This window comes from Pelecanus crispus, chromosome 4, assembly GCF_030463565.1.
Source record: "Pelecanus crispus isolate bPelCri1 chromosome 4, bPelCri1.pri, whole genome shotgun sequence".
NCBI lineage: Eukaryota > Metazoa > Chordata > Aves > Pelecaniformes > Pelecanidae > Pelecanus > Pelecanus crispus.
The window spans coordinates 12,666,073-12,679,490 of NC_134646.1; positions in this window are offsets into that span (position 1 = coordinate 12,666,073).

A 13,418-nucleotide genomic window follows, 5' to 3' on the forward strand; every position below is an offset into this window, starting at 1 on the left:
ATTTTCACCTGATAGTCAGGGGCACCGCTCCCCCTGCTTCACCCCGTTTGGGGCTGGCAGAGCTGACACGAGATTTTGAGCAGCCAGCCCCACAGGTGCATTCCCTTCTGCTTTGCTGGTGCCGCCCCAACACCCCTACTGAGGCTGATCATGCAAATGCTGGCCCCGTTCAGCCCTACAACCATGCTTCTGCCCTTTCAAATAAATATCTTCTTTCCTGTGTGATAACAGGCGTCATCATTCAGTTTGACTTTATTCTATAATGCTTTTCTAGTGATTCAGGAGACTAACCCACACTATTACACCACTTCAGCAGGGGCTGGTTTTCCTCCCATTGAAGTCAATAGCAAAATTCTTGTAATGAAAAGAGAAACTGACTGCAGATGAACATTAACCATATCCTTTCAACATTTTTCTCTGCCTAATGGAGTATATTAAAGCTTCTCTGCATAACTTCTGAATAATACTGTATGCAATTTCATTATTAAAGTTTCACTTAATTTAATTCTGCTTCGAGGTTCTTGGTTAAAAATAAAATATGATTAATGCTTACAAAAGAGAATGAGAAATCTGGGTGTTAAGAATTCTGATAATGGCTACAGTTTCTGGGTAAATTGCTTCAGTAATTTTCATAGTAAAACACGTTAATGTTACCCTTGCTTATTGCAGTTCCCTACCCTAACAGTCACTGCTCTTCCCTATGATTCTTTTTAAAATTAATTAGTGTGGCATTTGGCTGCTTAATGTAACACACTGAAAAAACAGTAGTTTTCCCTGAAGGTCATTAGTGGCTGTATACAACTGAAAGAACATGAACACCCAGTTATAGGCATTTATCCTGCCTGCATCATGAATGAATTTCAGTTTTAGAGCAAGGAGAATTACCAGATCTCCCTCTGGCTGTCTGCTAAACTGGAGTTATCAAGAGAAGAAAGCTCATACAGGCTAGGAGGACAAAGGACGACTGTGATGTGCTCCAGGTCCAGTCTGAACAGGATATCAGGAGGCCAAGCACTTAATGACACTATTAGCAGATCTATTCCCAACAGTGATTCTAAAAATCTACTAATATGGTTTTGGATTAGAGATTTGGATAGGAGCAGAACAAAGCCTGAGACTGAGTTTCCAAAAACTGAGTTTTATAAATTCTTGCTCTTCCTGACCCATGCAGGCTCATATCCTGGCTTCCCAGCTAATCAGTGGAAGCCTATTAGGATAATCAGGGATTCATTAGAGAAAGAAATTTGATCAAATAGGGTGAAGAAAGACAGAAGCTGTAGCTTTCCTATGCCCTTCATGCCCTACTTTTTAATTGTATGGATTGAGCTGGAACTTTTTTCACATAAGATGAGCGTGGTTTCAGAGTCTACCTATTAACATGTGGTAAAATATAATATCGTGATTAAGCACAGTAGATGTAGTATAATAAAAATGGAAAAAATAACTGTTAATCCAACACAAGTGCCTTGGCTACATACCAAGCTAAACAGTCCATCTTCTTTATTAATTATTATTATTTTTTTTATTATTGGAGATTCATAAGTCGTTTCCCACTGGTAGTACCTATGTAAGACTTAAATATAATGAAGTGATTTGGAATTCACAAAGAGGGGGGTCACCCTACAATTAAGGATGCAGATAATCACATTTTTCAATGTGTTTTGTTAATTCACATTTGGCCAAGACATTAAAAGCAATTATGGCATTAAGCTCTTATGGGTTTAAAAGAGGGTCTTTTAGATAAATAAATGTGCATGATAATAGATGCTTTTTAAAAACTGAAATTTATTCCACAGACAATCTCCAACAAAACTACTGCATTCCAAATGCTGGGGAAATCTGAATCTGTCTGCTAATCTAAACTTCACAGATAAATTTTAACTAAGCCTTATTAACTAGAAAGAATCTAATAATTGTGGTCCTTTTCCTAAGAATTATGCAATACTAGCCCCCTGACCCAGAAAATAATCACCTTTGAGCATAATAAGTAGTTCTATTGAAATCAATAGAAATTCCCATAAAAGTAAAATATTAACTTAAGCATGTGTTTAGATCCTGTGAATAATTTGGACCTTACTTTTTATTTGAAACCTATCTTGAAAATAGCAAACCGTAATGATGTAGAGAAGGAGATAAATTACAAAAAAAGGAGTCAGCAAATAACTGACATTACTTGCTGCAGCTGCAGGTTAACAAATCAAATCTAAACCAGTTATTACCCTTAGGCAATAGGAAAATTAAGAGTAAAATCTTAGTCATGACTAGTGGAGCCAGAGGTACTATTACTGTGCTTTGCTAAATCTCTGTAGCCTTCATTTATAGTCACACATAACTTGGCATAAAGAATTCTCCTTTTATGGTCATGAATAAAAATTTAAATATTATTATTGACTATAGAAGTATCAGTAAGATTCCCAAATAATAGTGATGAAATACCCAAAGCAAAACCTACAGATAAACAAACAGAACATGTATATGACTAAAGATTTGTTTCCCAGCCTACATCCAACTCCAAAGACTTGTCATCCTTTTTGTAAATGTGAGTACAAAAAAGGCAAAACTCTCATATACACTGTATCTATCTCCTTCCCACTCAACATATGCTTTGCTTTTATTTTTCAGTTATATCTCCACTGAAGTAGGTATGTTCCCTAAGAAGAAAATTTTTCCTCTAGAATAAGGAGAAAATGATGGAAAAAGGAAGATTTGAGGAGATCTTCCACTGCTAATCATAAAATGTTTTGGTTGGCACAGGATGGTGAACGAAGAGAAATTAATTTCATTTAGATATAATAGGGAAAGGAATATTTTGTTTCTTGAGTATGTGTCAAACTGAACTATAATATAACTTTTTATGGATAAGCCAGACTTGCTTGTAATTTGCAGCCCTGACTAATTGCTTTGAGTCTCACCAGTGCAAGACCCTTGGTTTAAGTTACCCTTTAAAAAAAAAAAAAAAAAAAAAAAATCAAAGTATGTGATAGAGACAATTACAAAATCTTATAAATTCCTAAAGGTGTGGAGCTATTTGTCAAATAAGTTAACATAAATCATGCAGACACTGCTGCAGCCAGCTACAAGCAGAGTTTCCAGAAAGCAGATAAATCCTCCTGAGCAGAGAGGGGTGTGAAACCAGCTATATACCACCTCCCTGAAAGCTATGCTGCAAAGGATTGCAAGATGCAGAAGTACACGCTGCCTGCCCAAGCACTGCTGAGAGTGGGAAGGACAGACTAGAGCCACTACCGATCCTTCCTTTTTTAAGATATCACACCTCCAGCAGGAAACAGAGCCAGTTCTAGAGTGCTCTCTGTCAAACATAACTTCTTTACTATTTGTTTCTCTATAAACAATAATTTTCCATCCAAGTCAGGAAGAAAAGTTACATTCAGTAATGTAACTTTGCTCTAAATACTTCTAATGGCCCGTAATCAAAATTCTCACTTCAGTGAGATAAGGACACAAACTCGGATCAAGATGTTAAAGGATAAAGAGAAGAACAACAACATAATTTAAACGGTTGCTGATAGAGAACAAGCATTGCTTTCAATTTATAAGGCTCAATACACTAAGAAAAAGAAGGGGAAATAAAACCAAAGTGCATGAGTGCATGGCCATGGAGGGTTGTTCAAGCTGTTGATATTTAAGTTTTCTTTCAGGCAAGCTTGCTTTCCCCCATCCCTCATGTTTCAATTTGCATCTCAGATGCATAAGGTATCTTACTTTGTCAAGAGGCCCTCTTGTCCAGGTCTTGAGGACTGCATTATGACAGAAAACAAATTTTAGATTTTTTCAGTTCTGTGCAAATCGGGTTTGAACTATTGCAATGCAACATATGACAAGTTCTTCATTACTAACCCAGTAATGCCATTTTGGAAAATCTAAATGCACAGCCAATAGTCTGTTTTATAGTTCAAATGAGCTTGTCAAAACTCTAATGTAAGCTTGTGGCTTTTTATTTAGTAATAGAAGGGACATAGTGACATGAAGCTTTGGCTCTTGTAATCTGTGTCATTTCAGCACAGAACATCCTTACAACCATGGTCCTAATACTTTCTACAAACACTTTGGGCCATTGTTGGGACATCTGAGTATTAAACAAGAGTCTAAAATGTGAACTGCATGGATTAGTTAAGTAATAATGATGTATTTTTGCTCTCTTTCTGTGCCAGGGTACAAACCTTGGGTGTAGACAGAAATTCATAAAAGCCTTCAGACCAAATCCCAGTTTGCTGCCCACTTCACATAATCCATGGGAAGCATTCCTATAGGCTATTAAAAACAAACCTAGCCAAATAGTTGCCACGTAGAAAAACAAGAAAAAACTGGCCTTTTGACACAGAAGGTGCTTCTTGGTTTTAACATCGGCCAGAGATAAAACTGACTATGCTGAAGCAATCTGAAGACTTCAACAAGAAGGACAAAGTGTAAGCAGGCATTTACTGTACGTGGTGTGTTTAATCAAGTCCTGAATGAAGGGCAGATACTGGTTCTGCAGAGCAGCCCTCAGCTGACAAGCAAAATGGGTACTGGACCCAAATCTTAGGAACATTTTTAAGTAAGACACGGATTTAGAATTGCCAAAGCAGGAGCTATTAGCACACAGGACTATTTCAGCAGTCATCTCTAGTAACCACAGGAATACCTTTCGTTAGTCTTCTTATCCTACTGCATAAAACAACTGGTGAAAGACTTCTTACCATTAACTGGGGCAGCATACAGCTCTGTCAGTAAGTGATGCGCTCCAGCAGAATGTGAATCAGCCTCTGCCTCTCACATCAACTTGCCTTTCTCCACTCGTGAGTGCAAACACCTCATCTACTCTCAGAAACATCTGTTCATCCTCTAATGAGGAAGGAGGCAGTGCTCTAATTTTATAGGTGCAATTCTATTAAAAAAATTGATCTGTTCTCCAACCCATGCCCTTACAGTAGCTTAAACTACTAATCCTTCTCTTACAGTTAGGATCTGTAATGGTAAAATACCACCCATTAGCTTCTGGATTACCTTGCTTGCAAAGCTTCTCTACTGCATTTTGAAAAACAATATGACATTTGGAGTTGAGAAAGTTGAAAAAGCAAAGATCCTCCTTGGAGATAAACTTTTCTTTTGCTTTTGGGCTGCTACCAGGAAATCTGCAAGCCTCTTGATACCAGACCTACCTTCCCCCTTTTCTTCCTTTTTAATATTATTGTCTCTCTTTTAATTATAGTGGCACCAAGAGACCCCAAATGCAATCAGTGACTCATTCTGCCAGTCTCTGTGAAGACATATGGTATGAGACAGTCCTTGCCCTGAAGAGCTTACAGTTTAAATAGGCAAGACAATAATGAGACACATTAGCATTGTTATCACCATCTCCCAGGTGGGAAATTGAGTCACAAAGATGAAAAGCAACATGCTCCAAATCACATGTCTACACCATACAGTGAAGCATGGTTCAGTCCTCTCGGAGTTAACAAACGTTTAAACTGACAAATTGACACAGTGGAAAGAAATGCTGATGTGCTAGTTTGGGTCCAGAAGCCCTACAGTTTGGAAATGCACCATTTTGGCCAAGACAACAAGCCCTGAAAGGAAGTATTGTATGAAGCACACTTACAGTACAACCAAGTCAGATGTCTGCACCGCGCTTTCATTTCCATTCAGTCGGGGCAACTCAGGATGCGTTACACAGGTACCCATGAAAAGCAGGTAGTGCAGAAATGGAAATTATTCAAGACTCAATCAAATAGATTCCTTTAAAATCCACCTTCCATTCTTTTACAGCATTGTTTATCCCCAAGGTGAGAAGCCGGTCTTGCTTACAGATTTCTTCTCAGAAGTCCTGTTGAGCTGGACTCCAATGCATGGGCAGAAAATCCCCATGTTTTTCATAGAACTAAAGATCTGAAAGTGAAGCCAAACAGCATGCTGGGCATCAGATTGCTATATATCCATTTGGGAAAACTATTTAAAATGAAGAGTATTGTACATATTTGAAAAATAATACGGTAAGCTAAAGAGCAAGGTGATTGCATCTAGTTTTAATACTTCTGAGGAAAAATATGTTTCTGAAATGAACTTATTTCAAAAATATTATAACAGAAAGGAGAGATTTCACTTATCTTTTTGAAGTGAAGTTACACATGGTAGGTATATTGAATGAATCAGTGTTATTCATCAGTTCAGAGGCCACTGGATAATGAGTTATGCTGTCATATTAGTCTCTTTATCACCTTTTCTTTCATCTGATTAATAACATATTACATTTTATTTCTTTTATCAAGAGATTTATCAATGATCCTGAGCTTTGCAAAATCTGTATTTGTTTTTCCCAAATCTAGTGAAAAAATATAGAATTTGCCATAATGCCTTCTTGTGCATGACTTCTTTTTCCTGATAACCACAGGATATCTAGTGATCTTTTGTAATCATTTTGAGTAGTCTTCCCTTATAATTTTGAAGCACAAATTAATTTTCATAAAACCACTAAGAGTTATGAAATAGATTCCCCCCCCGCAAAACCCCAGAAATTAGCATGGAGTGTTGTGACAAAGCTGTATCACTTCTGTTATGCTTGATGTTTTTCATTTTTGGCTACATATATTATCCTTTTCTTATTTTAAAAACACTTTAATACACTGTAGAGCATGTCAATTACTGCTGCTTGTAATATCAGACAAGTAGTTTGGAGGTCCTACAGTAGTACTTGATGCTTGCTATTTATCTTGATCTTCTCTCTCCATTCAGCATTTTGATGAGAAAATACTGCATACCAAGCTGGTTAAGGTAATGCAATACTTCTACTCTAACTACTCACTTCTCAAACACACATGCAAATCTTTCACATATTAGTAATGTATTATATAAAGAAAAGTACCTACAGCAAGTCTTCAAAAGGAAAGTAAAATAAAGTAACATTTCTTTGAATGGTTAGTTTACCTGAAGAAGTGAAACTGAAAACCAAAGGACTAGAAGAGATCTCCTGGATAAGGTCCATGCCACAATGTAGCCCTTTCATAAAGTCATCCAAACCCATTGTAAAACTAATTCTTTTATTTACCACCCTTTTGTGTTACTACTGTTGGTAGCACCTCTTGATTGTATGAAATAAATGCTAATTTGATTTTTTTTTCCAATTAAAATCATGCTACCTTTCATTTCTCATCTGTAAAGTCAGTCATTTGTTTCCATGATTCAAGAGAGTATCACTGTATAATACAAAAACTGCTTTACATATCAATCAGTTACTTAAAGCAGTAGCTACATGTTAGCTCATTAATGAATCCTGATAAGACGTCTGTGGGGGATCAAGAATGACATCCCATTTTCCAGATGGGAAGACTGAGGGGAAAAAATATTTAGTTTCTAATCCAAGCATACTGAAGTCAGCCTAAAAGATTCCCACTTTATTTTCTAAACTTTACTGTATTTTATGATTTAGAAGACCTGCAGACTGTGCAGAACAGTTAACATCTCCATACCTTATATACTCTATGATCTACTAAAAGGTTATGCAGGAATGTATGAAAAAATATAGGTGCTCTGAATCATTTAGAATTGGCCTGAGAAGATGTGGTGTTCACACTAATCAATTGTGATAGAGTCTTCTCTCAAATAAGAAGTTTTCCCATGCCCTTTTCTACAGACCTTTACATTCATTGGGTATTCACATCATCTCTAGAATAATTTGCATATCTATCTAATATTTAAGGAGGTATATGATGGCCTCTAGTGGTGCATATCAGCATGAAAATGTTGAACTGCTGCTCTATTTCCTCATAGTTTTAAAGATAGCATGTGAAGGAACAAACACATATTTGAATTGGATTTGCTGAATTAGGACAACAGCAGAATATGGCACACAGCAAAGAATGTGAATGTTTCATCACTTTTTGCTTGGTAACAGACAAACAATTCCTTGAGCCTACGTTATTACACTAGAATAATTTTAAAAATATTCCAAATCTTTACCATTTCACATTTTTTTTTCCTCTCTCCCAGGCGTTTGATCACTCTACATAGTTAAACTTTACCCTGCTGGTAATGTCAGTCACTAATTCATTGAGGATACTGCGGATACTGAATGAGATAAAATCCACCTATAAATTTCCATAAAGAAGGTGCTTACAGAGTAGATATTCTTTAGCCTGAATTAGTCCTTCACATTAAGACGACTTTCATCATTGTATTTGTAAAACATTTTAAAGAGAAAGACAGTACTTGGTAAATGAATTCCTAACAATGAAAACACCAAAATAGAATCTTACCATACTAATTTTACCTTACTCTTACAAATGGCATCTCATAACCCAGTGAACTGTAAGAAGGCTCACATAGCTGATGGGATTTAGTAGAAAGTACAGACAGGTAGGCAATTAATCACTAATACATTCTTTATTAGGTTAAATACTAAAATAATTAAATACTAATACTATCTCCTTGTGCATGTCCTCTTAAATGTATTTATTTTGATATTTTTATTTCTACATGGCCAAAAACTTGATTTGGTCTTTCAGAATGCTTAAGCAAAAATGTCAACACTTATAGGTTGAAGTTTTAGGCAGTAATTTCAGCCTGAAGAGTTTCGTGCATTCTTAGAATTAATATTATGAGAATCTACAGATAGTAATTTCTTTTAAAGCAATAGTATACAGGGTTTTTTCAACCAAAGCAATTCACAATTTCCTGGCAAGACTCTCTACTATGTTTTTTAAAAAGTCTGTTAACTAACAAATAAACTCCTAAACATTTCTATTCAACAGAACATGAATTTACAGGAATTTGAAAGACAGAGCTACTGATCTTAGTCAGTGTCTTCCGTATCTCTGCTTCAAGCAAGTTTTCAGAAACTAAGTCATACGACAGCTAATTGCCATAGCTCGTTCCCAAGGAAAATACAGAGATAAAAGGATAGAGTAAGGCCATTCAAGAGATTTTCTGAATACATCTTTCCCTCTGTTATCCCAACCTTTTGCAAGAGCATCCTTCCCCATCCTAGGCTGTCTGCAGTTACAGGGACTAATTTTCTTCCTCATTCTGATAGTCATTTCACAAGTACTGTAAGAGAGATGGAAGACTGTAATGTCATAGACTCTTTTCCTGTAATTTCTGCATTTTTGTGAGGAAGGTTGTTCAGGTGCAATCAGGTTCTTTTCACTGGAAAACAGAGTTTGAAATCTCAGCAATGCAAATGTTGTGAGATGCCCATGAACTGCATAGACTGACAGCAAGCAAAACGTTTTCACATCAGAGCAGAGCAGAAAACTATAGGCAAGGAAATGCCTAATCATACAGTAGGTAACTGATTAGGACCTTGCTGTCTGTTAGCTTTTTCCAAGTGCAAAGGGTAGAAGTTGAATGATTTTCTTAAACGCTTCTGATAAGTTTTCAAGTATGTATGGTTTTTCAGCTGTACCTTTTTCCTTGCAGTTTCTCACATTTCCCACGGTCTTATGAATTTTCAGTATCTGACTGCCTCTTTAGCTTCACGCAGCTACTTCTGCTACGCAGTCCTTCCCTAAGCTCTGTATCCCAAGTCTCAGGGTTAGCGAACAATGTTTTCACTGAGCCAAAGTGAGTCTACTAGATGAAAACCAAGAAGTGATCCTTTCACAATGGGATTTTCTCTCTCACACTCTTTCCTTCTCGGCTCCCCCCCAGCATCACATCTCTACTCTCCCACTTGCTCTCCCTGGGATCTGAATGCCCAACACAGTGTGAAATATTAACTAGAGAGTGATTTTTATTTCCCTTGCAGGAGATCAGAGGAGCTACTAAGAAAACCATTGCTATGAACCAGAATGCAGAGAGCGCTGTCATCTGAGGAGCAGTCACCAGCCGCTCTCTGTGCAGCAGTGATGTTAATGTACAATGCTCTATCTTAATAGCCATCTCAATTGGCTATTAAAATGCAGCACTGCACATTAAAATCACTACCCCACTGCTGCAGGAACACTTACCAAATATGCAGTCCCTGAAAATTACCTTTCAGCTCAATGGAATGCTGCCATGCCAAATGAGCTGTCTCAGCTCCTCTAATTTTCGGCTAAAGAAATAAAACTCTTGCTTTTTAATTTTAAATTTACATGGTTGTGCTGAATAGCATATTCAGCCAAGACAACATAGACATAGCATGAGTGTACTGCATGCAGTGCCTCAGAATTCAATAGCAGAAGTACTCTGAACCTCCTCAAGGAAGTTGTGCTAACTTCCAGAGGAGTTGTTATTCTCAGTTTCTTTACAAGAATGCCTTTTAAGAGCATCTGCTTGCAGGTATTGGAGAGGGGAGAGTTTGTTTCTGGAAACTTACAGGTTATAAGCAAGTGAATTCTGAAAAGGTGCGATAACAGAGATGATGAAGGCTACAGTATGAATGACATAAGTAAAAAGACATGAATGGACTACAGTCAAAAAGAGGAAGTGGAGAGGCTGGTAGGCTGTATAATAAAGGGGGAGGATGAAGCTTAAAAAAGAATTGAGTCTTTTGATCCAGAGAGATGGTTTGTGGGACAACTTTGTCTCATCTTCTGAGTACATAGATTCAGGTGAGAACAAGGAAAACCACAGAGCCAGATTTAAAAGACAGAATGATGTAGTGAGCTCAGGTTACCCTTCCTGAGCCATAGCAGAAGATGATCAAAAGTCAAGTCAAAGAGATATCTGGAATATAGCAAAAATATGTTTCAATTGCCTAAGCTTCAAAATGTAGGCAGGGTCTCTCTGCTTCAAATATCTACCGAGCTGAATTGATCTGATTTGAAAGGTAAAAAAAATATCTTTTTGATAGGCTTGAGCATCTTACCTCCTCTTTAGCTACACACAGCTACTACATATCTTCTGCTGTACAGTCCAGCCCTCGCAACCATACCGGATCTGTCTGATCTTGTTTGAAAGGTAGAACTAGTTAGGGATATTCATATGAAACCAAGGTTCTTCCAAGAAGAGCTGATCCATAAATATTATGTTTCAAGTATACTGTGCATCACCAGTTTTGCTTAATCTTTTACCTGGATTCCTGATGTCTCTGGCCCCTAGGCAGATCCAACTGCACCTTTTGGCTTAAGTCAGACATAATGTATTAGTCTGCCCTAGAGCTTGGGTCTCTTGAAGCTGCAGAGCAATAGCCCCAGGGAGTTTGCTTGTAGGACTGTCCTGGATCTTGAGACCTCCAGGGAAACAGGCAGCTAGCCCAATGGAGTTGACAATGTTGGCAGTTTTATTACTGGTATCATCTGGGATGCTGACAAGGACATCAGTTTCAACTAAAAATCTAAAGGGACAGAAAGTTCTTGTTTGTCAGAGAATTCAGATGTGCGACTTCTCACATTTAGTCTGAAACCAGTTCTCCTTGCCCCTCAAATCCACACATGTGCTAGAAACTGCTTTTTTGACAGCTCTACTGCAAAATTGATCCTTGCTTTTCTATTTAAGTCTTCCTATAAGAATATAAAACTGATCAAGCTGCAAAAAACACCCAACCAAAAACATATTCTGAACTACTTGTATGGATAGGATGATGGCTTATATAATCCAGCCCTAAAGTTTGCAAGTATCTGCTGTTACAGTTAAGAAAATTTGGAAAATATTTTATAATTAGCTCTTCAAATAGAAAAAGCAAAAACACTGCTCTGCAGCAGAGATCACTCTCCCCTCTTTTACTCTGACATCCTCCATCAGTCTCCAGAAACACAGCAACACATCAGACTACACAGTGACACCCAGCCTACACAAGAGTGTGGGAGCAAGCTAAGAGTAAGTAGCTCACTGTGCTCAAACAGAAGAAAAATGTTTGGTCAGAAAAAATACTTTGGGATTTTGAACTTCACAGAATGGTTGAGGTTGCATGGGACCTCTGGAAGTCATCTGGTCCAAATCACCTACTCAAGCAGGGCCACCTAGAGCTGATTGCCCACAGCCTTTCACTAGGAGGTATTTCTTGCCCTTTTAACTTAGTTATCCTTTTCAATCTTGGTTCAGAAAAGGCAAATAATCCTGAAATTAACTGGGGTGTGGGGGTGTGTGGGGGTGTGCAGCAAATCAGTAGTGCTCCGAATACTGTAACAGACTCTGGGCTGGATTCCCCATTACCCAGCACCAAAACCTCCATGACTTCAGGAAAGGACAACAGTTGTCATGTATAACAGTGTCCAGCTGTCAAAGGAGAGACCAGAAGAGCGTCTGCCTTTAAAAAGAGAAATAAAATAAGTCTTACCTAAAACCCAGTCTCGGCAGAGAGGAACGCTGTGCTGCATCATTTCCTCCCCCCCACCCCCACCCCCCCTCCAGTTGTGCTTTAAATAATCTGAGCCACTCTTTTATGCAACACCAGTAGTAAGCACCAGGAAGCTACAGTAGTGGTAACCTTGGATTTTCCAGCCCATTACTCCTGACTGGTCTCCACAAGACTGCTACATTGCCACCTGCCACATAACACCTCCTCCAATGTCACCAAGAAGTCAAACGCTGTTCGCGCTTCCCCCGGTCCTACCCCCCATTGTGTCATGGAGCTTTTTCTGTCGATCTGCAAACGGAAAGCGACCTGGGGCTGTCAGTGTGCTGACGATCCTTCCTCCCTCCTATGCTTGTGTTTGTCACTTATCTGATAGGAGGTGAAGAAGAAGAGAAAGGAAGATGAGAGGAAACATTTCAATTTTCAGCCTGGTTAAAGGAGTATTTCAAATCAACAGATGCTGCGAGCTTTATAAAGAAATCAAAAGCCCAGTAAATATTACAATTTTAAATAATTTTTTGGAAGGAAACCTAGATACTCGCAAGGCATAAAGTTGCATACATAGTCTGAATGATTATGTCCAGAAAAAAGGGGCAAAACAATGTCCTCGACACTTATAGCAATTTTTACAGGCAAGCCATATTTGAAGTAATTAGCATAGTTGTTTGCCTTTTTATTTCTACAAAAGCAGCTGACAGACTACCCAGAGACCCTAAAGAAAGTTGCCTCAGGGGAAGACAAAAGCTGTCAACATCAAGCTGCAAAGATCTCTTTGAGAAGGAAAACAAATTCCCAGCAAGAGAAGTTGATATGCCCGCTGATGCGCTGTTCAAATACGAAGCACAGACACTTGGAGGGAGCCTGCTGCAAACACATCCATAGAAGAAACAAAACATTTGGCAAAAAATTTGGCACAAGAAAAATGAAAACTGAAAGCAAGCATAAGGATGTGATGGAACTAAGAAACGCTGGCAAGCCATACAAGAAGAAGAGCTGAAGGGAAAGCAAATATGCCTAGCAAACTAAATACAAAAACATGTACTGGCTGGCAACACCAGCTAAGCCCTGGCTACTACCGGCAAGTAGTGATGCTACTCAATTCAAGTGTTAAGGGAGCATTTTATGTCACACAGAAAAATGTGGTAGATGTGTTGATATTACTGTATTTTATTGAACTAATACAACAGCAACAACAAGAAAGGTT